The 26517-nt window shown below is 38.5% G+C and overlaps 1 long non-coding RNA gene across 50 annotated transcripts; it reads left to right on the forward strand.

The window, feature by feature from the left end:
• On the forward strand, positions 1-26305 carry LOC148873203 (uncharacterized). Of its 50 annotated transcripts, none has more exons than XR_016105755.1 (24): positions 1-407; positions 7334-7582; positions 7936-8040; positions 8116-8173; positions 8283-8336; positions 8732-8790; positions 8900-8952; positions 9057-9280; positions 9363-9466; positions 9548-9635; positions 10258-10304; positions 10440-10494; positions 10611-11171; positions 22268-22347; positions 22428-23245; positions 23382-23435; positions 23560-23796; positions 23906-23985; positions 24067-24564; positions 24682-24753; positions 25108-25332; positions 25437-25558; positions 25669-25893; positions 26003-26305. It is a non-coding gene; the product is annotated as an uncharacterized LOC148873203 (long non-coding RNA). The 50 variants fall into 50 exon arrangements; XR_016105801.1 differs by adding an exon at positions 7711-7748 and having other exon boundaries at positions 6-407; positions 7334-7413; positions 7511-7582; ... (1 more) ...; positions 9548-10494; positions 26003-26260; XR_016105754.1 differs by lacking the exon at positions 1-407 and adding exons at positions 3761-3775; positions 7711-7737 and having other exon boundaries at positions 7936-8173; positions 8283-8376; positions 8568-8790; ... (1 more) ...; positions 10611-10678; positions 10846-11171.
• The last annotated feature ends 212 nt before the right edge of the window (positions 26306-26517 follow it).

Below are 26517 nucleotides of genomic sequence, written 5' to 3' on the forward strand. Positions count from 1 at the left end.
GGCTTTGGCCGGGAGTGAAGGGTCCGAGAACCCATTCTGATAGCAAGAGTAGAAATAGGGGGCTTTGGCCTGGAGTGAAGGGTCCGAGAAACCCATTCTGATAGCAAGAGTAGAAATAGGGGGCTTTGGCCTGGAGTGAAGGGTCCGAGAAACCCATTCTGATAGCAAGAGTAGAAATAGGGGGCTTTGGCCTGGAGTGAAGGGTCCGAGAAACCCATTCTGATAACAAGAGTCGAAGTAGGGGGACTGCGACGCATAGCCAAAAGATGCAGGTGAATTGAGTCGCAGGCAGGGGATTCAGAGGCGACAATGCATCTAACGCCGCATGAATAAAGCAAAGGATCGGAGCCGAAGTCCATCTTAGCAGAGAGGTTCGCCGGCCGGTCGCCGCCTGTCTGAATAACGAGGTAAGTTCTGGTCCTTCTCCCAATATTTCCCCTTCGACGAGGGTGGGATCTTTTTCTAAAGAGGTTAAGTTCTGGTCCTCCTCTATTGTAGGTTTTTTCCTTTGTTCCCACCTAAGTTATCTCCAAGGCCAAGCTGTGCCTTCCTGCTAAACTTTGTTGGAAGTTGCAGAATAATTTCAGATGGTAGGGGGTGGCAGGGATTGGTTTTCTCGTAACCAACTCTACTGGAGCAGTATTGTGGGCTTATAGTGGACCTGTTGGCATTACAGACGTGGTTGAAGCTAAAATCAAAGCTCTTTTTATGGGCTTAACCGCTTAAGGATGTGGAAGGTGATTGAAGAAATGCCATAGGATGGGCTACTAATCAAGAATGGGGTCCTGGGGTTTTGGCCCGCCTGCTCAACGACACTCAAGAGCATTTTGTTCTTTAGGTGGGTTTATAGGGAACTGAATATGGCTGATTCTTTAGGAAAATCAGGGGTGGATAGGGCTTCATTGTATAGTGATAACACATTTCCATTGTTTTTTGTGTCTACATATATTGGTCGTTGTTATGCCATTGATGTGTAATATAGTCTTATCTATGGTGTTCTTTCCACCAACAAAATATCATATGCACTTAAAAATTGAGTTCTGGTTACATTTCAGCAATTAAGAAATAAGCCTCTGAAATTCACTTACAAATCTAGTGCCTCTAAAATTTAATAGTTGTACAGAAAATGGAAAAAATGGATCATGGTCACACATATTCTCTTGTTCAAACAAACTTCATTAAGTGCACAACAGCCTAAGTTGAAACAAACTACATATCAACTTTCTGTTTCTTTCTTATTTTTCATCACACCAAATACAACTTAAATCATTTGTTATTACTTCCACCCAATGTATCCTGTTTTTCCATTTCATTCATACCGCGTTTGTGTATTTTTTGAATTTTTAATTGGAATGAACATTCCTGTTGATGGTACTGACTAGTGCGTCTGATTCTGAAACTCTCCCTGTTAAAGCTTTTGCTGTATTCAAGGGTAAGAAATCCATCCTGGTTTAACGCATGCAAATACTAGCGTATTCTTACCAGATGAACCTTTTCAAAAGCTTTTCATGCAAATACTAATGTTATTAACATGAACAGTTAACCATAATTTTTAAGAAAATATTATTAACAAAACCATCATTATATTACTTTCATTAAATTATGGAAAATTACCTATACAAATTATTTAATTAGTCAATCAATATAAAAATTACCAAAATGGTTAATAAAATTAATATTTCTGATAATTAATATTATTCAAAGACCAACAATTGAATCAAGATAATTAGTTAATGATAATTAATATTACATTAATATATTTGATAATTTTCGATAATGATAATTCATATTAAAATTAATATTTCAGATAATTAATAGAAAATGAACATTGATTTATGAATTTTTTTATATCCACTCAAAATTATTTACTACAATATTTTTTTATTTTCTATAATAATTATTGAAATAGTAATTAATAATTATTAATTAACAACAACTATTAACAATTAATAAAAATTATAAAAAATATTCATGATAATAATTTTTAATACTAATATTGATAATGATATTAATAATCCTTTGATAATATCTGATATTATTTAATTTTTTATAACAGTATTGATATTAATAGTAATTATTTATTTTTTAAAATGTTAATAGCAATTAGTAGTTATTAATTATTTATGAAAATTCTACAATTTATAAAAATCTTATCAATTTAATAATATCTGAAAATATTAATAATTTACTGTAATTATTGTTAATAATAATTAATTAGTATCATCCTAATAATATTTGATATTTATTAATATTAATAAATAATTATCATAAATTATTTGAAAATAAATTACTAGAAATTGCCAAAATAACCAGTAATTTATGACAATCAATAAATAATTATAAAAAATTTATTAATAATTATCATTAATAATATTTTCTGTTAACCATAACTTAGTAGAAACTACTTTTTTTGGCTTTTTGGGCTCTCTGTTTTTGTACATTCTCTCATGCACACCCCCTCCTTTTGGTTCTCACTGAAAGTTACCTCTTGCCAAAAAAAAAAAAAAAAAAACATATTAAGTAATTTAATATAGCAGCTCAATAAACGACCCTTGTCCCCAGATATACATTCTACATGGTTGATTAGTATACATCATGAAAGTCATTTGCAATTATTTAATAAGTATTCACGCTTATCGAAAGATGCAAAAATATTTTTCCATCCTACTGATGTCTCAAGTTTTGTACTTATGGTCTTCAAAGTACTTTAATATAGAGGTCCAGTCCATTAGGGTTCTTTCAATGCAACCAATGGGGGCTTCCATGGCTGAGCTTTTGTTTATTGGATATATGTCTATTTCAGTCTTTCCACATGAAACCATGAGCAAGCTTAGAAGAGAAGGAGCTTCCATCGGTGAGCTTTTGTTTATTGTCATGTCAGGAAGGGGTTTCTGACTCTTGTGCCTTACCATTCTGATTGTTTTTTTTTTTACGGACACTGTAAGTATAGGACAAACCATATACCATTCTTTTGCCATCTTGGTACTACTGGATCTTCTATGAAACTTGGAAATGAAAGGAGGACGGGGAATAAAAGAGGTGGCCAATGATCCAGTTTGCTATTTCTTAAATGTTATGGTAGTACACCACATACTCTCTCTCTCTCTCTCTCACACACACACACACACAGACAGACACACATACACACTAGAACACATGCACACAGATACCTCTGAATAATGAAATATCTAACCATTCAAATTAGTGTTTTGTGACAAATGAAATACCTAAATATTCAAATTAGTGTTCTGTGACAACTGGGAGACTTTGATAACAATCTCTAAGCAGTCTAGAAATCTCTAAGTAGGTATATACCATTCCAGCATCATAGATTTACACCAAACAAGGGTTGACTTTGATAACAAATGGGAGACTTTGCTGTTATATTTGTTTCTTTTTGCCTCTTTTTTTTGTAAAGTTCCAAATATTGGGGAGACATAGTCATCCTATTTCTGTACATCACTTATATTTATATCTAATGAAATTACTGTTATTGATTAAGAAAAGAATTTTTTATTAAAAAAAGGAAGAAACTTGTTTATGGAATAAGCATACCTGTACAAGTTTGTGCAGTCTTTAGCATATTGGGGTGTTTTCAGAACCTAGAACTTCGTACTTGTGCTATTTTCTAGAGAACCAAGTGCTGCTAAAGTTTTTATCATTCCAGATTTATTTCTTCTTGGTGCAGGTTGTTTGTTAAAGAAAAATATTCTTTTCTTTAACTGAATAATGCAATTAAACTGTTGATGAGATTGCCCTTTCTGAGAAGCCAAAGGTAAAAAACTTAAAACCCAACCAGCTATTAGCCCACCATGCTGGTTGGTTGTTAGAATTTATGAACCATTCGGACAGCAAAATAGAATGGAATATTAACTGGGCCTGAATTCTTAATTCCATCTTGCACAACAAGTATATTGGACCCAAAAATATTTAATATACATCGACCTTGTTATCTACATTTTGTTGTTGTTGGGATTCTTCTTGACCTTTGTAGATGAATGGATTGTTAGGAATGATTTAATTGGGCCTTTCTCCATTAGATTCCAGCAACTAACATGTTTGTGTGCATAGTTATGTATTGCAACTCTTTGATGTTATTAATTTTCTTACTGAATCCATTTATCAAAAAAAAAAAAAAATTCTTACTGGATCTAATTACCCAAAAAAAATTTGCTTATTAGGGTAGAAGATGGGAACTTTGTTAAGTATTTGGTATTTGATGAAGGTTGTCTTGCCTGAGTTAGCTTAATAATATATAGGGCTAGGTTGGTCCCAACGTTCAAGTTCGATAGGAAGATGAAAGCTGCATTGGTTAGGGGATAAGTATTATTTACTTTCTCAATCTGTTATGTGGATATTTTATTGCTTTGGCGAAGGAAACCCTTTACATATTGTGCTCATTTTATTCAACAATCAAGAATACTATGCTGACCCCCAACCCCAAGCAGTAAAGAAATGTTGGACTGACATGGGAGTTTTAGCAAAAAAAATGCTCTATACCAATTGATGTAGGATCACTGGGTAATCTTAGTAAAGTATACCTGGTTTAGGGTCAAAGGTGAAGAAGGCAAAAGTTTAGAAAGTTTGGAAAAACTAAGGCTGTGTTTGGTTTGAAGGAAAAGGTAGGGAGAGGAAGGGAAACGTAGGAAACCTGTAGGACATGTACAAACCAAACCTGTACAATTAGGGAATTGATTTTATTATTTTCTGATCTACATTATGGATTCAATATTTAACAACAGAGAGAGAGAGAGAGAGGTTGGAATTTATCTTATCTCTCTCTTTCTCTCTCTCTCTGATGAGTAACTTTTGTGCTTTATGAGTGATGTTTCTTTTAAGCTTTATAAGGGAGAGGTTGGAATTTTCTTTTAAGCAGTTGTTATGCATCTTCAATTTTATTATTATCATCTCGAATCGATAATATCTTTGTATTGGTTTCAAATTTCTCATGAAGTAGATAGAAGTTACTGAATTGAATTTGTTCTCCTCATGTGCTTAGTGATGTGCTAGTCAAATTGCACAATACCATGCACGTTTTTGTGTCTACATATATTGGTTTCATCTTACTATATGGTTGTTATGCCATTGATGTGTAATATAGCCTTATCTATGGTGTTTTTGTTTCTACATATATTGATCTCATCTTACTATATGGTTGTTATGCCATTGATATGTAATATAGCCTTATCTATGGTGTTCTTTCCACCAACAAAATATCATATGCACTTAAAAATTGAGTTCTGGTTATATTTCAGCAGTTAAGAAATACACCTACGAAATTTACCCACAAATCTAGTGCCTCTGAAATTTAGCAGTTGTACAGAGAATGGAAAAAATGGTTCATGGTCACACATATTCTCTTGTTCAAACAAACTTCATGAAGTGCACAACAGCCTAAGTTGAAGCAAACTACATATCAACTTTCTGTTTCTCTCTTATTTTTCATCAAACCAAATAAAACTTAAATCATTTGTTATTACTTCCACCCAATATATCCTGTTTTTCCATTTCATTCATACCTCATTTGTGTGTTTTTCGAATTTTTAATTGGAATGAACATTCCTGTTGACGGTACTGACTAGTGCGTCTGAAACTCTCCCTGTAAAGCTTTGCTATCTTTAAGGGTAAGAAATCCATCCTGGTTTAACCCATGCAAGCACTAATGTATTCTTACCAAGTGAACCTTTTAAAAAGGTTTTCATGCATGGGTGCATCTGTCTTTTTAGTTTCTTGGGTGGGATTTAATTTGTTTTGGTGTCCAACATTTGTCATTCAGAGATCCGATAACAGATCTAATAACAGTTTTGGGTGGGATTTAATTTGTTTTGTGGTTCAAGTTTTATCATACAGAGATCTGATAGCAGATCTGATTTAAAACTGCTTTCATTAGATGCCAAACAAATTGATCTTCCAACAATTTCAGATTTACTCAATCTTTCTAGGTCCAATACCGTGTCAAAAGGATTGATTTCCAATCACCCAAACACAACTCAAACTAGGCTCATTACCATGTCAAATCTGAGAACAAAAAGAAGTCTAAAAGCTGAATTGTGTGTGCACCTGAATGTCTTTAGTCCTGTGATGTTTGAAAATGGAGGTGGTAGATTTTGCTGCGACCTCTGAGTCTATGGACACTCTTTCATCTCTTCTTCTTGTGGGAAATTCCCAAAGAGGACCCTTCAACTGAGTCAATAATTAATATGTACAGGAGCTCCGCCTTTTGACTGTGGATTTGATATTTAGGAAGGGTGGCGTGCCTTGGTTTACAACTAAGTCTTGCCAGAAAGATGAACCCCTACAGCTGTTGTCACACTGATGATTTAAATATGATTTGTTCTTGGAACTTGTATCTTACACACTTTTCCTCATACCCAGTTACCCCTTTAATGTCCAATTGAGTTTTTTGTATAGGTAAATGTGTGAGTAGAGCCCATTTTAATATTTTGCACAGGTAAATGCATAAGTGGGACCCACAAATAATATTTTTCATGTTTGAATGTGTTATTGGGTCCCATGCATGACATTTAACATGTATGTAAGAGGGATTGACAAGTATGCTTGCCAAATAGTCTTTTGTTCTTTCTAGCTTTTGAAAAGATCTTTAAAATTTTGCAACCAAACAGTCTCTTTGGCCTTTGAGGATCTACCTGTGAAAGCTCACCAGTCTGTTGAGATCTTGAGCTTTTGGAAAATATTCCTAAAAAGACTCGCCAAACACCTCTTAGGTTAGTGGCATCTGTGGGTTTTTCTGCTGCTGGCTGGATTGTGGTAATGTCTGAATTGATCAAGTCAAGAAAAGGTAGATAAATAGAGAAGTTAAAAAAGGCTCCATGTTGGACCCAAAAATATTTAATATATATCAACCTTGTTATCTACGTTTTTTTTGTCGTTGGGATTCTTCTTGACCTTTATTTTACTTGTAGAAAGCAGGAGTAGATGAACAGAATGTTAAGAATTATTTAATTGGGCCTTTCTCCATTAGATTCCAACAACTAGCTGGTTGGTGTGCATAGTTATGTATCGCAACTCTTTGATGTTATTAATTTGTTTACTAAATCTAATTACCCAACAAAACCTTGCTTATTAAGATAGAAGATGGGAACTTTGTTAAGTATTTGGTATTTGGTGAAAGCTGTCTGCCTAGGTCAGCTTAATAATATGGGTAGCTTGGTTGGTTCCAAATTCCAAGTTATTTGTTTTTTGTATAATGTCTGTATACCTAAATTATATCATTTTTGTATAATGTCTGCATACCTAAATTATATCATTTTTGGTAGACAAGGTCTGTTGGTCGTGGCAGTGGCTATAATATTTTTGAGTCTTATGTGTGCAGGCACAGAGCATGTTTGATTTGTAGGCAAGCTCTGCAAACTCTCACGACATTACTATGAGGAAGCTAGTCCAATCTTCCGTGTAAGGATCTCAACTCTCCACTTCATTTTGTGTCATCTTTTGGGTTTATGGCTTTCTAATTCGCTCTGGTTAAATGCATTGTTTTGGACTCCACGAGGCGTTGCTACTTTTGGGGAGGGCATTCCGACTATATTGCGCCATTCTATTATTTCCGCTTTCCGTTAATAATGTAAGTATATCTGACACATCCTTTGCTTAATGGACTTCCATTTTCTTTAAATTCCTTCGGATAAGTGACTGACTATTTCTCGTCCTGTTTTGACTGGTGGCTCCACCGAAAATTGGGCGCTATTCAAGATAGGACTACCAACGGGTGGGATCCAGGTCCGGTTTAGGTAGAAGCACTCTTGAGTAAATCATTAATTGGGACAAAACTTTAAACCCAAAACCGTCCATTTTAACTTAAAATTTAGATTGAAGCAAAAACATAGGTTTAAAACCTAACAATTTAAGCTAAAAAACACCACTTCCATGAGATTTTGACTTATTTTAATTTTCTAATACTTCCCTTGGCTTCTATAGGCATTGCCACTTCCATGAGATTGTGTCATTGGAGTTGATTCAAGCGTTCGAATTGGAGCATTAGTCCACCGAGGCCTTGCATACGCTAGAGTCCAGAATAAGCCAGTCTAACCCATTTCTTCAATATTCTCTTCTAAACTATTTCTCGTCCACCTGTTCCTGATTTGATATTCTTGACAGGTGAAGGGCGTGAGCGCAAAGGAGACTTAGAAGCGATATGGATGCAGAAACTGTATAGGTATGCGTTTTTTGTATATTGTTTGCATACCAAAATTAAATCATTTTTGGAAGACAATGTCTGTCGGTCGTGGCAGTGGCTATAATATCCTTGGGTTTTATGGGTACAGGCACGAAAAATGCTCGACTTACGAATAGGATGCACAACCTCTTGCGAAAAAACTGTAAGGAAACCGATCAACTCTTCGTTGTAAGCTTGTTAATGTAAGAATTGGAAACATCCCGTGTTTAATTCAGTTCTATTTTCTTTTAATTCCGTAGGATAACTGACTGTATGTTTCTTGTGCGTGTGTGTGTGTGTTACTAATTGCTCTATTGCCATTGTTCTGCTTGTAATTTTTCTGAACTTATTAATAATCATCATCACCATCACCTTCCTACATTGCCACTTTTAGGAGCTTGCATCTGCGGAATCGATTCAAGCATTTAAATTGTAGTAGTGAACAGCCATGGCCTCGCATACGCTGGAGTCTAGAATGAGCCACTTTAACCCATTTTTTCTATATACACTCTTAAACCTTTCATTCTCCACCTATTTCTAATTAGACATTCTTTGCAGGTGAATGGCTGGACGTAAGAAGAAGGCTCGAAAGTGATACAGATTCGGAAGCGGCACGAGTATGTGTTTGTTGTAGAATGTCTACATCCCTAAATTTTAACATTTTTGGAATATATAGTTTGCCTGTTGTGGAGGTGACCATAATATCCTTGGTTCTTATGGGTGCAGGCACGAATTTATCTTTTAAATCCGTAAGATGAGTGACTGGATGTTTCTTGTGGGTGTGTGGGTTACTAATTGTTATATTCCTGTCGTTGTGCATGTAACTTTTCTTAATTTTTTATTACTCCTCTTGATTGTCATGTTTCGGCATTTCCGCTTTCAGGAAATTGCGTCATCGGAGTTGATTCAACCGTTCGAATTGTTGCAGCAATCAGCTATGGCCTCGCAAACGCTGGAGTCCAGAATGAGCCACACCAACCCATTTCTTCTGTATACACTCTTAAACCTTTTCTTCTACACCGATTTCTGATTTTATATTTTTGACAGGTGAATGGCGTAGGCATAGAAAGGAGACTCGGAAGTGATACACATTCAGAAGCGGCACAGGTATGCGTTTGTTGTAGAATGTTTGCATTCCGAGATTTTAACACTATTGGAATATTAGTTTTCTGGTTGTGGAGGTGGCCAGAATATCCTTGGTTCCTATGGGTAGGCACGAGGAATGCTCGATTTGCAGGCAAACTATGCAAGATCTCACGGCTTTACTATGAGGAAGCTGGTCCAATCTTTGGTGTAAGTTTCTCAACTCTCCACTTTATTCTGTATTCTCTTTTGGATGTATAGCTTATTAATTCGCTATGGTTAAATGTGTAGTTTTGGATTGCTCGAGGCGTTTCTACTTTTGGGGAGGGCATTCCGACTATATTGCGCTATACTATTGTTTTCGGTTTCCGTTAATTATGTAAGTATATCTGACACATCCTTTGGTTAAAGGACTTCCATTTTCTTTTAATTCCTTCGGATAAGTGACTGACTATTTCTCATCAATATTTGAGTGGTGGCTCGACCGGAAATTGACCGCCATTCAAGATAGGGCTGTCAACGGGTGGGATGCGGGTCCGGTCTAGGTAGAAGCACTCCCGAGTAAATCATTAATTGGAACAAAATCTTAGACCCATAATCGTCCATTTTAACTTAAAATTTAGGTTGAAACAAATAACATAGGTTTAAAATCGAACCATTTAAGCAAAAAAAACCACTTTTCTTATATAAATCGCAAAATAAAATTTAAGCTTTAATCATATATCGTTAATAAAATTGATAGAAAAACACTAAGTTACTTATATGTTAAAACATTAGACACCTTTATTTATCTATCTATCAGATTTAACACTTTAAACCTATGATAAGAGAGAAATTATAAGAAAACGAATGAAATAATATATATGGCTAAATTTTTATTTCAACATAATCATGGAGCCGGATCCTTTATAAATGGTTGGGTCGATTGGGGCTAGTTAGGTAGATCTGAATCGTTGACGGCCCCTTTAAGAACATAAATGGTGATAGTGATTGTGCTGCAGCAAGGTTGGTATCCCTTTTCCTTCTCCCTTCGGACCTGTACTTCGAGGTAAGGACCTTTTAAAACCGCACTCGATGTTTGTACATTTGTTATTGAGGCATAAGATTTTGTCTTGTGAAGTTGGTTTTGGATTTTTACGAATTAATAAATTCTGTTAATGCAATTTCTGCCTTGTCATTGCAGGAACATTCTAATGGGTTCGCATTGTCCACTGCCGTATCAAAATGACTGCGATAGTGTAAGCCATCATTGGTTATATCTGTTGGAACTATTTCTAAGGGCTTCTCTTGCTTTATTGTCATTTTTTGTGGTTGTAACTTCTTTTAATTTTTAATACTCCTTTGGCTTCTATAGGCATTGCCACTTCCAAGAGATTGCGTTTGTTGACAGTTGTTTGTGTATTCAGGCTTAGTACCACAAGGGTACTGTTGTAATTTATCTTCTATTTATATTGTTCGACTAGACTAGTAGAAATAATAATTTCTTTCATTCGCCCCCTAAGTTCTGGAGGGCTTTCAGTCTCTCGACACACCCATCTTCTCTCTTCTCCTCTCCTCTCTTCTCTTGCTCTTGCTCAACATGGTATCAGAGCAAGTCGTCCAGGCCTGAAGGGTTGTGTCAAGAAAACTGTTGTTGCATCCAGTGTTGTCTCCAATCGAACTCCTAATATGGTGAAATCAGTTCGACCCAGAAGTTACAGAGTCCTTTCGTCTTTCAGCCCAGAAGTTGCACCTCTTGTTTGCTCAACTGTAGAGAGACTATTGTTCGAGGTTTGTAGAGGGTGTTCTGTCTTCAGAAAGGCTATCATTTGAAACTAAAAGAAGTACTGGTCATTTTTTGTTCGGATGGCTATTGTTTGAGGTTCGTAGAAGGAGTTCTGGTTTACAGGGAGACTATCATCTGAAACTAAAAGAGGTACTATCATTCTTGTCTGTTCAGCTGCCTATTGTTTGATGAAATGTTCGACTGCCTATTGTTTGATGAACTGTTCGGCTGCCTTACTGTTAAGTGACTGTATTCCTTAACACAATAATTATATTCAACCTTTTTTTTTTTTGTATTGTGGACTGTTGATTGTTTGTTCAGCTGATTGATTGTTTGCTCAATATTAATCTTATTGATTGATTGTTCGGCTATCCTGTTGATCTCCTCGACTGGTTAGCTATCAGGCCTACTAATTAGGTCATTCAGACCTATTATTGTACTGCAACAGTAGTGTTCAGACTTGTTTCAGTGAAACCGTAGGTCAGAAGGACCTGTTTCAGTACTGCAATAGCAGTGTTCTGCTTTTTGTTCTCAGTGAAACCGGAGATCAGAAGGACCTATTTTTGCAATAGCCTTGTACGATTGTACTTTTTTTGTTGTTGTTTCATTTTTTATTTTGATATCATGGGCAGTGAAGATTCAGCCACATTTGGAGTTTCCTCAATGCTGAATGGAATGGGTGGGGGTCACCTATCATTTCTTGTGGTTGTTGTTCCTTTTGATGGTTTAAATTACTTGGAGTGGTCAAGAGGGATTAAATTATACATCACTACAAGGGGGAAGATTGACTATATTAATAGGAGGATAAAAGAACAATCTTCTAGGATGTTGAATATGATAGATGGAATCAGGAGAACAGTATTGTTATGTCTTGACTCTTGTTTTAATCAGGAGAACAGTATTGTTATGTCTTGACTCTTGTTTTCCATGCAACCTCAAATAAGGAAGAATTTCATGTGGACTGAAACTACAAATGAAATCTAGGAACAAACAAAGTCCATATATTCAAAATTGCGACACTATGCCAAAATTTATCAACTACAGGCAGCATCTTCTACTTGTAGACAGGGGGAGAGGTGTTTATCAGTTTATTGCTCTGACTTAACATCTGTTTGGAAGGAATTTGATCACTACCAGAGTGTGGATTTGAAGTGTGATGAGGATGCTAAGAAGTACAAGCAACTTGTCTCCCTGCAAAGGGTGTTTGCATTCTTACATAGTCTGAATCCTATGTATGAATCTATCAGGGTTTAGATTCTTAGCTCTAAGGATCTCTCATCTGTTCATGAAGTCTATGCTCTTGTACAGTTTGAAGAAAGCATGAGAAATTTGATGAACAACCCTTGTGGGGATGCTGTTGTGTTGGTTGCAAAAGGGGGTGTCTCTATTGGTGTGGGATCTTCTTCCCGAAAAGGAGATATCTAGAAAAAAATAGAAGATAAGGAAAAATTGTGGTGCACTAATTGCTAGAAACCCCGACACACTAAAGATACCTGTTGAGATCTTCATGGGAAACCAAAATGAGCTCAAGATTTGACTAAGAAGCAATGTTCAAAGGTGAATAAGAAGTACAGACAACAAAGTACAAAGAAACATCACGTGGCCAACATGGCTACTCGGGAGAATCGGCCCCCCATTTCTACTGTGACTCAGACACATATCACTGGACCTGACCCGAGGGAGGACATTATGAATCCCTTCCGTGACCATTTAGAGCTCTATGGTAGAGCAATTCGTCAGATGGATGCTCCCCCCTCAACCTCATTTGCATCTACGTTAGGTAACCCTGCCACTGCTTTCCATGTTGCTTCTCACACCCCTGACTCTCCATGGATCATTGATTCTGGAGCATCAAAACATATGACTGATACGTCCTCTTACTTTCAAACCTATCACCCTCTTTCTGGAAGAGACAAGGTGAGACTAGCCGATGGATCATACTCTTCCATAGCTGGTCAATGAACTCTCTCTTCCTCCTGGTCTTACCCTTTCTGATGTCCTTCATGTTCCAAAATTTCCGATTAATTTGTTCTCTGTTAGTAGTGTTACTAATTCCGTGAATTGCTCAGTGAATTTTTTTCCTTCCCATTGTGTGATTCAGGATCTGGCCTTGGGGAGGACGATTGGTAGGGGTCGTATGGCTGATAGACTTGAAGTTGTTATTTGTTCCACTTATCTTATAAACCGTATACCCTCTCGTCGGTTAGAGTACAAAGCCCCACATCAACTTCTCTTTCCTAAGGCTCATCTTCTTTCTATTCTTCCTCGTGCCTTTGGTTGTCGGTGTTTTGTCCAAAACTTGTCTCCCACCCATGGGAAATTGGATTCTCGTGCTATCCCTTGTATATTTTTGGTTACTCATTCACTCAAAAAGATATCATTGTTTTGATCATGTTTCTCATAAATTCTGTCTCCATGGATGTTTCTTTCTTTGAAGATGAGCCTTTCTATCATTTTTCTCCTCAGGGGGAGTGTAGGGAGAAACTGGTTCAGCTTCCCTCTCTCCCCGACCCTCCGCCTTTTCTTGTTTTTTCTCGTCGTCGCAAAGGCCAACCAAATTCAAGAGCTGTAGAGAATCTAGAAGCTGTTCCTCTAGTGCCACCAAACTCCTCTGGGGATGATCATACTCACTCAGGTATTTTGGCTCCCAATGATGTCATTGAATCTATTGAAAATGATTCCTCTATTGCTAATGATCTTGACCGCCCTATTGCTCACAGGAAGGGCGTTAGATTGTGCACCACTAAACATCCCATTTCCAACTTCGTCTCCTATGAGAACATTTCACCCTCATTCTGTGCTTTCCTTAACTCTATTGACAGTGTCCCTATCCCTAAGAATGTGGCAGAAGCTCTTTCAGTTCCTGAGTGGACAAATGCCATGAGGGAAGAAATTAATGTCCTTCACAAAAATGACACATGGAAATTTGTTGATCTTCCTAAGGGAAATGTTCCAGTTGGATGTAAACGGGTGTTCACAGTCAAGCATAAGGCTGATGGAACAGTGGAAATGTATAAAACTCACTTAGTGGCAAAGGGATTTACTCAAGTGTATGGAGTTGATTATGCATAAACTTTTGCCCCCGTTGCCAAGATGAATTCCATTAGAGTCCTTTTCTCTCTTGCGACTAATCTGGATTGGGTTTTACACCAGTTTGACATCAAGAATGCATTCTTGAATGGTGACCTTGAAGAGGAAGTGTACATGATTCAATCTCCTAGTTTTATAGCTCAAGGCAATGAACAAAAAGTGTGCAAGATGAAGAAGTCCTTATACGGGCTGAAACAATCACCAAGAGCTTGGTTCAGCAGATTCCATGTGGCAGTTCAGCAGAAAGGATACAGGCAATGTTAATCAGATAACACACCGTTTGTGAAAAGAGGAAAATGTAAAATTGCTGCTCTAATTATATATGTGGATGACATAATTGTTACTGGTGACTGGGAGGATGAAATTCAGAGATTGAAATTTTTTCTCGCCACTCAGTTTGAAGTGAAGGATCTAGGACCCGCTAGATACTTCCTTGGAATTGAAGTCGTCCGATCAAAGAAGGGTATCTTCATTTCTCAAAGGAAATATGTCTTAGATTTACTTCACGACACTGGGAAGATGGGGGCGAAGCCAGTTGACTCTCCCATTGACCCCAAACATAAATTAGGTGACAGTTGTGGTGAACCTCTTAAGGATGTGAAACAGTTTCAGAGGCTTGTAGGGAGATTGTTATGCCTTTGTATGACTCGCCCAGACATTGCATATGTTGTTGGTGTCCTCAGTCAGTTCATGCATGCTCCTAGGTCTTCCCATCTTGAAGCAGTAGAGAGAATCCTCCGATATCTAAAGAAGTATCCGATTAGTGGTTTGTTATTTCAAAAGCACGGACATTTGAAAGTTGAAGTTTATACAGATGCAGATTGGGCTGGATCCCAAAGTGACAGAAAGTCTACTAGTGGCTACTGCACCTTAATAGAAGGGAACCTTGTTACATGGAGGAGTAAAAAGCAAAATGTGGTGGGTATATCTAGTGCTGAATCTGAATATCGTGCTATGGCCCACAGGGTTGCTGAAGGCATGTGGATAAAGAATTTGTTGGGGGAGTTGGGTTTCCCAGTGGCCAAACCTATAACTCTATTTTGTGATAACAAAGCTGCTATAAGCATCGCTGCCGATCCGGTGCTACATGATAGAACAAAGCACATTGAAGTTGACAAGCATTTTATCAAAGAGAAAGTTATCACAAGCGAAGTGTGTACCCCCTATGTCACTTCTGAGAACCAGCTTGTAGACATCTTTACAAAAGGTTTAAACCTTTCCAGACATCATGATCTTTGTGACAAGTTGGGCATGATTGATTTAAGGGATAGGATATCCATCACATGGACGCCCAAAGAATGCGGAATAAGGGGTGAATTTTAAAAATTTCTCCCATCTTTGCAGGGAATCGAATTCCCTATTTTAGAAAAACATATTTTTCAAGGATCAATCTTGAACCATTAACCAAACCAGATCTGAACAAAAAAGAGTAGGAGGTGGATGTACCTAATACAGAGAAACAGTATCTCCCAATGGAGGTGTTCACGCCCAAGGAAGAATCCAAAATCTGCTCCCATTGAAAATGGCGCAGTGCAGGATGGAGCAGAATCAACAGTGTTCTTCCAAAAGAACTTGACCATTCGCAAGAATCAACAGGATAGATTGTGAATACAGCTCCAATCAATCTTTTCCCTAATAGATTGGTATCAAGATCAAATCTTGATCACTCCCATAGAGAGTAGGAGATCAAACTGTTGGAGGTGGCGGCTGTAGGAAGGAGGCGGCAAGAGAGCATTCATAGGGAGCAGAATTCTCTTTTGTTGTGATTTCAGCTTTGAAAACAAGAGTTGTGTATTGCATGTCTAAAGGCTGCCGCCCCCTCCTCCTTTTATAGACTTAAAGGGATTAGCTCCTAATCCCATTAGGAGTTACTGATTCAAATCATATTTGGATTAGAAGTCCTTTTAAGTGATAAGGGATAACCCTTATCTTATCTGCAGATCAGATCAGTCATCTCCTAATCTAATTAGGAGGCTTCCAGATCTAAATCTTATTTAGATCTTGGACTCTCTAAGTGGATAGGGTCTGGGCCTAATCCCATCAGCTGATCCATATTAGAATTCGCCCATTTAATTGATTGGTCAAACCAGTCCAGTTTGAAATGGGCTTAAGGCCCATTTAAGGTTATGTATTCACTTAGCATTCAAAATTGCTGCCCGTTGGGCTTTCTTGTATGGCGTGGGACCCAAACACTGATTTACACATCAGCTACATGGGTTTGGCCCAAACTTTGTTACAATGCCTGGTCGAATACACTGTTATGGACAGTGCACCCCTTGAAACCCATCTCATGGGCTCTATGGGCCCAACACTTACCATAAATGGTCCCTGGGCCAAGCCACCTTGTAACACCCAGGGACTGTGGGCAGATGCAAGATTAGCCCATCAGGTATTATTCTCAATGGTCTTACACTTAACCTCTCAGCCCATAATGATCATACACTGTTCGACAAGAGATGACCTCTCCCTCGACTACAAGGAACAGTGTTGCATTCTCTGCTTATATGGATCCCGGGAATTAAAACCTTTTGCAAATCATTTCGATACCATAATGTAATTAGGAGGCTTCCAGAAGCTTTGCAAATGATCTGTTTGCCATTTTCTGATAAAAGAGCAAACCTCAGCCCACAACCTAATTTGATTCATGTTCATTACATAGATATGGATTTTAATCTACGATCCATTGCCATTTATTCATCTTTGAGATTTTCCTCCTTTCTCAGTGACAGAGACTACGGGTTGTCTATGGAAATGTGAAAAATCACATAGGGTGCATGGAGCCAACTGTTTCAGCTGCATTACCCCACCACCTTTCTGTGAAAGATCATATCCTCTCATCATATGAGTTTTTCCTTTGGCCTCTATCAGACAAGGTTCAAAGCCGTTTTCAAGTAAATCTTTCTGTCCAGTGAGTGCTTACCCATCATATTCGTAAACGCCAAGGTACCGTGGGAGAGTTCCCATTTTCTGGTGAAGCCCCTTCCACATTGGTCTATAACGCCCCTATCATCTTATGAAACACTTAGACAAGCCCAACAGCAAATGGATAACCCATTTTCTGATGCGTTTCCTCATTATTAAAGGACCCATCCTCATGCTAATGATGGAAGGCCTTTAGAGAGTTCATCATATGAATCTCCCTATCACATGCACTCATATCAACTGGAGGGAACAGTTATTACACCCTAGTTTGATTTAGGTCAAACCAAAGTGACTCCCACTGACTTTCATAAAGTCAGATTTTGGTGGACCCCAAATCGGTTAGGGTTCCGCACGTAACCTCTTGATGAGGCGTGGGGCCCACCACTGAGGGAGGTCATCAAATGACCAAAAGGGACACCATGGCAATGATGTGCATTCAGCCATAGTATGCGTAAGAGCCACTATCGATTAAGCATGGGCCAAGCACTTATGGCCCATATACGCAACACATCACACATCCATACATCTCATGTAGGGATAAAAAGATCCAATCAATTAATCATCTGTAAGGTGCATTGGAAGCCCGTTTTAAATCCATAAAATTAACTATTAATATTATCTAGGTATATGGGCTGAATTAGGGTTACCCAGTTCGGCCCATATAGCTTTAACCTTCGAAGTGGGCTTTTGGTAGTTTTAACTATTTAAAACTGGGCCTTTACAAGTTGGGCCGAATTAACCATTTAATTAAACATCAATCCTCAGGCCCATTAGTGGAAAAATTAGGGCTGACTTTCAGCCTTGATTAAACCCTAGATTTGGTCCAAACAGTTTGTACTTGATACAGAGAAACAGTATCTCCCAATGGAGGTGTTCACACCCAAGGAATGATCCAAAATCTGCTCCCACTAAAGATGGCGCAGTGCAGGATGGAGCAAAATCAACAGTGTTCTTCCAAAAGAACTTGACCCTTCGCAAGAATCAACTTGATGGCTTGTGAATACAGCTCCAATCAATCTTTTCCCCAAAAGATTGGTATCAAGATCAAATCTTGATTACTCCCGTAGAGAGTAGGAGATCGAACTGTTGGAGGCGGCGACTGCAGGAAGGAGGCGGCAAGAGAGTATTCGCAGGGAGTAGAATTCTCTCTTGTTGTGATTTCAGCTCTGAAGACAGGAGTTGTGTATTGCATGTCTAAAGGCTGCTGCCCCCTCCTCCTAATCCCATTAGGAGTTATTGACCCAAATCATATTTGGATTAGAAGTCCCTTTAAGTGATAAGGGATAACCGTTATCTTATCTACAGATCAGATCAGCCATCTCCTAATCTAATTAGGAGGCTTCCAGATCTAAATCTTATTTAGATCTTGGACTCTCTAAGTGGATAGGGTCTGGGCCCAATGCTATCAGCTGATCCATCTCAGAATTCGCCACTTTAATTGACTGGTCAAACTAGCCCAGTTCGAAATGGGCTTAAGGCCCATTTAAGGTTATGTATTCACTTAGCCTTCCAAACTACTACCCAGTTGGGATTCCTTGTATGGCGTGGAACCCAAACATTGATCTACACATCAGCCACATGGGTTCGGCTCAGCCTTTGTTACAAGGCCTGGCCGAATACACTATTATGGACAGTGCACCCCTTGAAACCCATTTCATGAGCTCTATGGGCCCAACACTTACCCTAAGTGGTCCCTGGGCCAAGCCACCTTGTAACATCCAGGGACTGTGGGCATATGCAAGATTAACCCATCAGGTATTATCCTCAATGGTCTTACATTTAACCTCTCAGCCCATAATGATCATACACCACCCGACAAGAGAGGACCCCTCCCTCGGCTACAAGGAACAATGTTGCATTCTCTACTTATATGGATCCCGGGAATTAAAACCTTTTACAAATCATTTCGAAACCATAATATATATTTTTTATATTTCATATAAAATATATTTCGCAAAACAAATCTCAACGATTGAAATCGGCTACCGGCAGTCTTGGTTTCCATCAGTGAGAGTGCATCCTTGATCATTACCTTTGTCCGACAAAGGGGCTGATCCTATCACTATAATCACCCACTTAGATGAATTCTCAAATTATCCCAACATACCCAGGTTTTGACCCCTGCTAAGGATCTCATTGAATGATATATCAAAGACAGCCCAATCCGACACCTAGTGCAGTATCATAATCGAGTCTAGGGGTTGGGTGTAACTTTTCAGTTTTGCCCATCAATCTCCAAGGTCTAGGGCAATACTGGAAATCTGGTTTAGCTCATAGATTCAATTAATCCTACACTGTATATGCCTAGGGTCTCACAGTGTCAGCCTTGTAGGTCTCCCCAGACCGACCCACTGGCTGTGAACATTCTAAACTAACACGAATCTCATTAAGTGTCCAGTTTAAGGGTATTACACAAAAACATACCAATGGAACATGAATCAAATATGCACTTTTATTTATTTATAATAAACTCATAAAGTACATCATCTTGATTGAAGTTAAGGGCATACAAAACTGTCTAACATTGATATCTATGCTCCAACTTGAGGGGGAGGACTGAAAGCCCTCCAGAACTTAGGGGGCGAATGAAAGAAATTATTATTTATACTAGTCCTGTCGAACAATATAAATAGAAGAGAAATTACAATAGTACCCTTATGGTACTAAACCTGAATACACAAACAACTTGAGGGGGAGTGTTGACAGTTGTTTGTGTATTCAGGTTTAGTACCACAAGGGTAATGTTGTAATTTCTCTTCTATTTATATTGTTCGACAGGACTAGTATAAATAATAATTTCTTTCATTCGCCCCTAAGTTCTGGAGGGCTGTCAGTCCCTTGTCCTACCTCTCTTATCTCTTCTCCTCTCCTCTCTTCTCTTGCTCTTGCTCAACAGCGTCATTGGAGCTCATTCAAGCGTTCGAATTGGAGCAGTAGTCCGCCGAGGCCTTATATATGCTGGAGTCTAGAATAAGCCACTCTAACCCATTTCTTCTATATTCACTTCTAAACTATTTTTCATCCACCTGTTCCTGATTAGATATTCATGACAGGTGAAGGGCATGAGCGCAAAGGAGACTCAAAAGCGATACGGATGCAGAAGTTGTACATATATGCGTTTTTTGTACATTGTCAGCATACCTAAATTAAATCATTTTTGGAAGACAAGGTCTATCAGTCATGGCAGTGGCTATAATATACTTGGGTCTTATGGGTATAGGCACGAAGAATGCCCGACTTGCTGGTAGGATGCACAACCTCTCACGGAAAAACTGTAAGGAAGCCGATCAACTATTCAGTGTAAACTTCTTAATGTAAGTATAAGAAACATCCCGTGTTTAATTCAGTTCCGTTTTCTTTTAATTCCGTAGGATAACTGATTGGATGTTTCTTGTGCGTATGTGGGATACTAATTGCTCTATTTCCATTGTTCTGCTTGTAATTTTTCTGAACTTATTAATAATCCTCATCGCCATCACCTTCAGGCATTGCCACTTTCAGGAACTTGCATCCGCGGAGCCAATTCAAGCATTCGAATTGTAGTAGTGAACAACCATGGCCTCGCATACGTTGGAGTCTAGAATGGGTCACTTTAACCCATTTCTTTTGTATACACTCTTAAACCTTTCCTTCTCCACCCATTTCTAATTAGACACTCTTTGCAGGTGAATGGCGTGGGCGTGGAAAGAAGGCTTGGAAGTGATACAGATTCGGAAGCAGCACGGGTATGAGTTTGTTGTAGAATGTCTACATCCCTAAATTTTAACATTTTTGGAATATATAGTTTGTCTATTGTAGAGGTGACCATAATATCCTTAAAGGGATCAGCTCCTAATCACATTAGGAGTTGTTAATCCAAATCATATCTAGATAAGAAGTTTCTTTAAGTTATAAGGGATAACCCTTATCTTATCTGCAGATCAGATCAACCATCTCCTAATCTAATTTTGAGGTTTCCAGATCTAAATCTCATTTAGATCTTGGACTCTCTAAGTGGATAGAGTCTGGGCCCAATCCTATTAGCTGATCCATCTCAGAATTCGCCCCTTAAGTGACTAATCAAATTAGCCGAGTTCGAAATGGGCTTAAGGCTCATTTAAGGTTATGTGTTCATTTAGCCTTCCAAACATTGATCTACACATCAGCCACATGGGTTCGGCCCAGCCTTTGTTACAAGGCCTGACCGAATACACTGTTATGGACAGTGCACCCCCTGAAACCCATCAGATGGGATCTATGGGCCCAACACTTACCCTAAGTGGTCTCTGGGCCAAACCACCTTGTAACACCTAGGGACTATGGGCAGATGCAAGATTAGCCCATCAAGTATTATCCTCAATGGTCTTACACTTAACCTCTCAGCCCATAATGATCATATATTGCCCGACAAGAGATGACCTCTCCCTCGGCTGCAAGGAACGGTGTTGCACTCTCTACTTATATGGATCACGGGAATTAAAACCTTTTGCAAATCATTTCGAAACCATAATATATATACTTTTATATCTCATATAAAATATATTTCGCAAAACAAAACTCAACGATTGAAATCGGCTACTAGCAGTCTTGGTTTCCATCGGTGAGAGTGCATCCCCGATCATTACCTTTGTCTGACAAAGGGGTTGATCCTGTCACTATAATCACCCACTCAGATGAATTCTCAAACTTTCCCAACATACTCAGGTTTTGACCCCCGCTAAGGATCTCACTGAATGGTACATCAAAGACAACTTAATCTGACACCCAATACAGTATCATAATCGAGTCTAGGGGTCGGGTGTAACTTTTCAGTTTTGTCCATCAATCTCCAAGGTCCAGGGCAATATTGGAAATCTAGTCCAATTCAAAGATTCAATTAATCCTACACTGTATGTGCCTAGGGTCTCACCTTGGCAGCTGAGATAGGCCACCCCAACTGACTTGGTGGCACCACAGTGTCTGCCTTGTCATGATAGGTCTCCCCAGACCGAGCCACTGGCTGTGAACGTTCTCAACTAACACGAGTCTCATTAAGTGTCAAGTTTAAGGGTATTACACAGAAACATACCAAGGGAACATGAATCAAATATGCACTTTCATTCAGTTACAATAAACTCATAAAGTACATTATCTTGATTGAAACTAAGGGCATACAAAACTGTCTAACATGTCTGCATTCCTAGATTTTAACACTATTGTAATATAAGTTTACCGGTTGTGGAGGTGGCCATAATATCCTTGGTTCCTATGGGCAGGCATGAGGAATGCTCGATTTGCAGGCAAGTTGTACAAGCTCTCACGACTTTACTATGAGAAAGCTGGTCCAATATTTGGTGTAAGTTTCTCAACTCTCCACTTCATTTTGTGTCATCTTTTGGGTGATGGCTTACTAATTTGCTCTGGTTAAATGTGTAGTTTTGGATTGTTCGAGGCGTTTTTACTTTTGGGGAGGGCATTCTGATTATATTGCGCTATATTATTGTTTCCGGTTTCCGTTAATAATGTAAGTATATCTGACACCTCCCTTGGTTAAAGGACTTCAATTTCTTTTAATTCCTTCGGATAAGTGATTGACTATTTTTCTTCAATCTTTGAGTGGTGGCTCGACCGGAAATTGGCCACCATTCAAGATAGGGATGTCAACGGGTGGGATCTGGATCCGGTCTAGGTAGAAGCACTCCCGAGTAGATCATTAATTGGAACAAAACCTTAGACCCAAAACTATCAATTTTAACTTAAAATTTAGGTTGAAACAATAACATAGGTTTAAAACCGAACCATTTAAGCTAAAAAAAGACCACTTTTCTTATTTAAATCTCAAACTAAAAGTTAAACTTTAATCATATATCGTTAGTAAAATTGATAGAAAAATAGTAAGTTACTTGTATGTTAAAACGTTAGACACCTTTATTTATTTATCTATCATATTCGATACTTTATACCTATGATAAGAGAGAAACTATAAAAAAACGAAGGAAATAATATATATGGCTAACAAAATAATAGGTTTTGGGCATGAATCCATTTGGAAGGGGCGAGAATCAGAACCGACCCTATTATTTTTTTCAACATAATCATGTAGTCGGATCCTTTATAAATGGTTCGGTCGATTGGGGCCAGTCGGGTAGACCTGAACCATTCATAGCCCCTTCAAGAACATGAACGATGATAGCGATTGTGCTGCAGCAAGTTCGGTATCCCTTTTCCTTCTCCCTCCGGACCTGTACTTCGAGGTAAGGACCTTTCAAAACTGCACTCGATGTTCGTACCTTTGTTATTGAGGCATAAGATTTTGTCCTGCGAAGTTGGTTTTGGATTCGCATGAATTAATAAATTATGCTAATGCAATTTCTGCATTTTCATTGCAAGAACGTTCTAATGGTTTCGGATTGTCAACTGCCGTATCAGAATGACTGCGGTAGGGTAAGCAACCATTGGTTATATCTGTTGGAAATTTTTATAAGGGCTTCTCTTGTTTTATTGCCGTTTTTTTTTTTTTTTGTTGTAACTTCTTTTAATTTTCTAATACTCCCATTGGCTTCTACAGGCATTACCATTTCCATGAGATTGCGTCATTGGAGCTGATTCAAGCTTTCGAATTGGAGCAGTAGTCCGCTGAGGCCTTGCATACGCTGGAGTCCAGAATAAGCCACTCTAACCCATTTTTCTATATTCACTTCTAAACTATTTCTCGTTCACCTGTTCCTGATTAGATATTCTTGATAGGTGAAGGGCGTGAACGCATAGGAGACTCAGAAGCGATACGGATGCGGAAGTTGTACATGTATGTATTTTTTATAGAATGTTTGCATCCCTAAATTATATCATTTTTGGAAGACAAGGTCTATCGGTCGTGGAAGTGGCTATAATATCCTTGGGTCTTATGGGTGTAGGCACGAAGAATGGTTGACTTGTGGGCAGAATACATAATCTCTCGCGGAAAAACTGTAAGGAAGCCGATCAACTCTTCGTTGTAAGCTTCTTAATTCTCAGATTCAGTTGGTGTTCTCGTTGGGATGTATGGGTTACTAAATTGCTTTGGTTATATGTGTAGTTTTTTATTTCTTGAGGCATTGCTACTTTTGGCGATCGGCTCACTAACTCCTGTGCCTCACCGTTGTTCCCGGTTTTTTATATCAATGTAAGTATAGGAAACATCCCGTGTTTAGTTCAGTTCTATTTTCTTTTAATTCCATAGGATAACTGAATGGATGTTTCTTGTTGGTGTGTGAGTTACTAATTGCTTTATTTCCATTGTTCTGTTTGTAATTTTTCTGAATTTATTAATAATCCTCATCATCGTCACATTCATGCATTGCCACTTTCGGGAGCTTGCATCCACTGAGCCGATTCAAGCATTCAAATTGTAGCAGCGAACAGCCATGGCCTCGCATACGCTGGAGTCCAGAATGAGCCACTCTAACCCATTTCTTCTGTATATACTCTTAAACCTTTCCTTCTCCACCTATTTTTAATTAGACATTCTTGGTAGGTGAATGGCGTGGGCGTGGAAAGAAGACTCGAAAGTGATACAGATTGGGAAGCGGCACGGGTATGTGTTTGTTGTAGAATGTCTACATCCCTAAATTTTAACATTTTTGGAATATATGGTTTGCTAGTTGTGGAGGTGACCATAATATCCTTGGTTCTTTTGGGTGCGGGCACGAAGAATGCTCGACTTGCGGGCAAGATGCGCAACCTCTCACGGCAATACTATTAGGAAGCCGATCAACTCTTCGGTGTAAGCTTCTCAATTCTCAACTTCATTCGGTATTCTCATTTGGGTGTATGGGTTACTATTTTGCTTTGGTTACATGCGTAGTTTTAAATTGCTCGAAGCTTTGCAACTTTTGGCGATTGACTTTCCGGCTCCTGCGCCTTACCATTGTTCCTGGTTTTCGATATCAATAATAGTATAGGAAACATCCCATGCTTATTTCAGTTCCGTTTTATTTTAATTATGTGGGATAAATGACCGGATGTTGTTGTGGGTGTGTGGGTTACTAACTGCTCAATTGTCATTGTTGTGCTTGTAACTTCTCTTCCTTTGTTAATAACCCTCATGATTGACACCTTCATGCATTGCCACTTTCAGGAAATTGCATCCACGGAGCTGATTCAAGCGTTCGAATTGTAGTAGTGATCATCCAAAGCCTCGCATACGCTGTAGTCCAAAATGAGCCACTTTAACCCATTACTTCTTTATTCTCGCTTAGACTTTTTTCTTCTCCACCTATTTCCGACTAGAAATTCTTAACAGGTGAATGACACGGGCACGAAAAGGAGACTCGAAAGTGAAACGGATTCGGAAGCGGCACAGGTATGTGATTGTTGTCGAATGTGTGCATCCCTAAATTTTAAAATTTTTAGAAGAAAAGGTTTTCCAATTGTGGAGGTGACAATAACATCCTTGGTTCTTATCAGTGGAAGCACGAAGAATGCTCGACTTGCGGGCAAGATGCACAACCTCTCGCGGTAATACTATAAGGAAGCCGATCAAGTCTTCAACGTAAATTTCTCAAATCTCTGGTTCATTCGGTGTTCTGGTGCGGTTCTATTGGTTACTAATTGCTCTATTGCCATTGTTCTACTTGTAATTTTTCTGAATTTAGTAATAATCCTAATCACCGTCACCTTCATGCATTGCCACTTTCAGGAGCTTGCATCCGCGAAGTCGATTCGAGCGTTTGAATTGTAGTATTGAACAGCCAATGGCCTCGCATATGCTGGAGTCCAGAATGAGCCACTCTGACCAACTTCTTCTGTATACACTCTTAAACCTTTCCTTCTCCAACTATTTCTAATTAGACATTCTTGGCAGGTGAGTGGCATGGGCGTGGAAAGAAGGCTCGGAAGTGATACGGATTCGGAAGCGGCATGGGTATGTGTTTGTTGTAGAATGTCTACATCCCTAAATTTTAACATTTTTGGAATATATGGTTTGCCAGTTGTGGAGGTGGCCATAATATCCTTAGTTCTTATGGGTGCAGGCACAAAGAATGCTCGATTTGTGGGAAAGATGCACAACCTCTCGTGGCAATATTATAAGGAAGCCGACCAACTCTTCGATATAAATTTCTCAATCATCCATTTCAATGGGTGTTCTCTTGCGGTTGTATTGGTTCCTCTTCATTTTGTTTTTACTCTCAGCAAGGAGAACTTGCAATCAGGTTTTATATTCTACGTTTCTACTCTCAAACTTACGATATTTATTGCTCAAAAGTAAACCAAACTATTGGTTCCCTTCATTGTGTTTATTCGTTTCTAACTTTATCAGCTGATATGTTCTAAGACGTGTAGATGGTTTGGGACCCTGATACACCATGTGTCCCATTGGTTTCATAGGAGACTGCATATATTATAATCAACCTATGCATTTCCAGATATCCCTTAAGTTGCAGTAGAGCTCTTTCCCACCAGACAAATGAACCCAATAATATGTATATAGTTTCCTATTCTGTTTCAAAAATAATATGTATATAATTACAGGTTGGCAATCCTTGGA

Source organism: Nelumbo lutea, chromosome 1, assembly GCF_056320005.1.
Source record: "Nelumbo lutea isolate HS-2025 chromosome 1, American lotus-T2T, whole genome shotgun sequence".
Lineage (NCBI taxonomy): Eukaryota > Viridiplantae > Streptophyta > Magnoliopsida > Proteales > Nelumbonaceae > Nelumbo > Nelumbo lutea.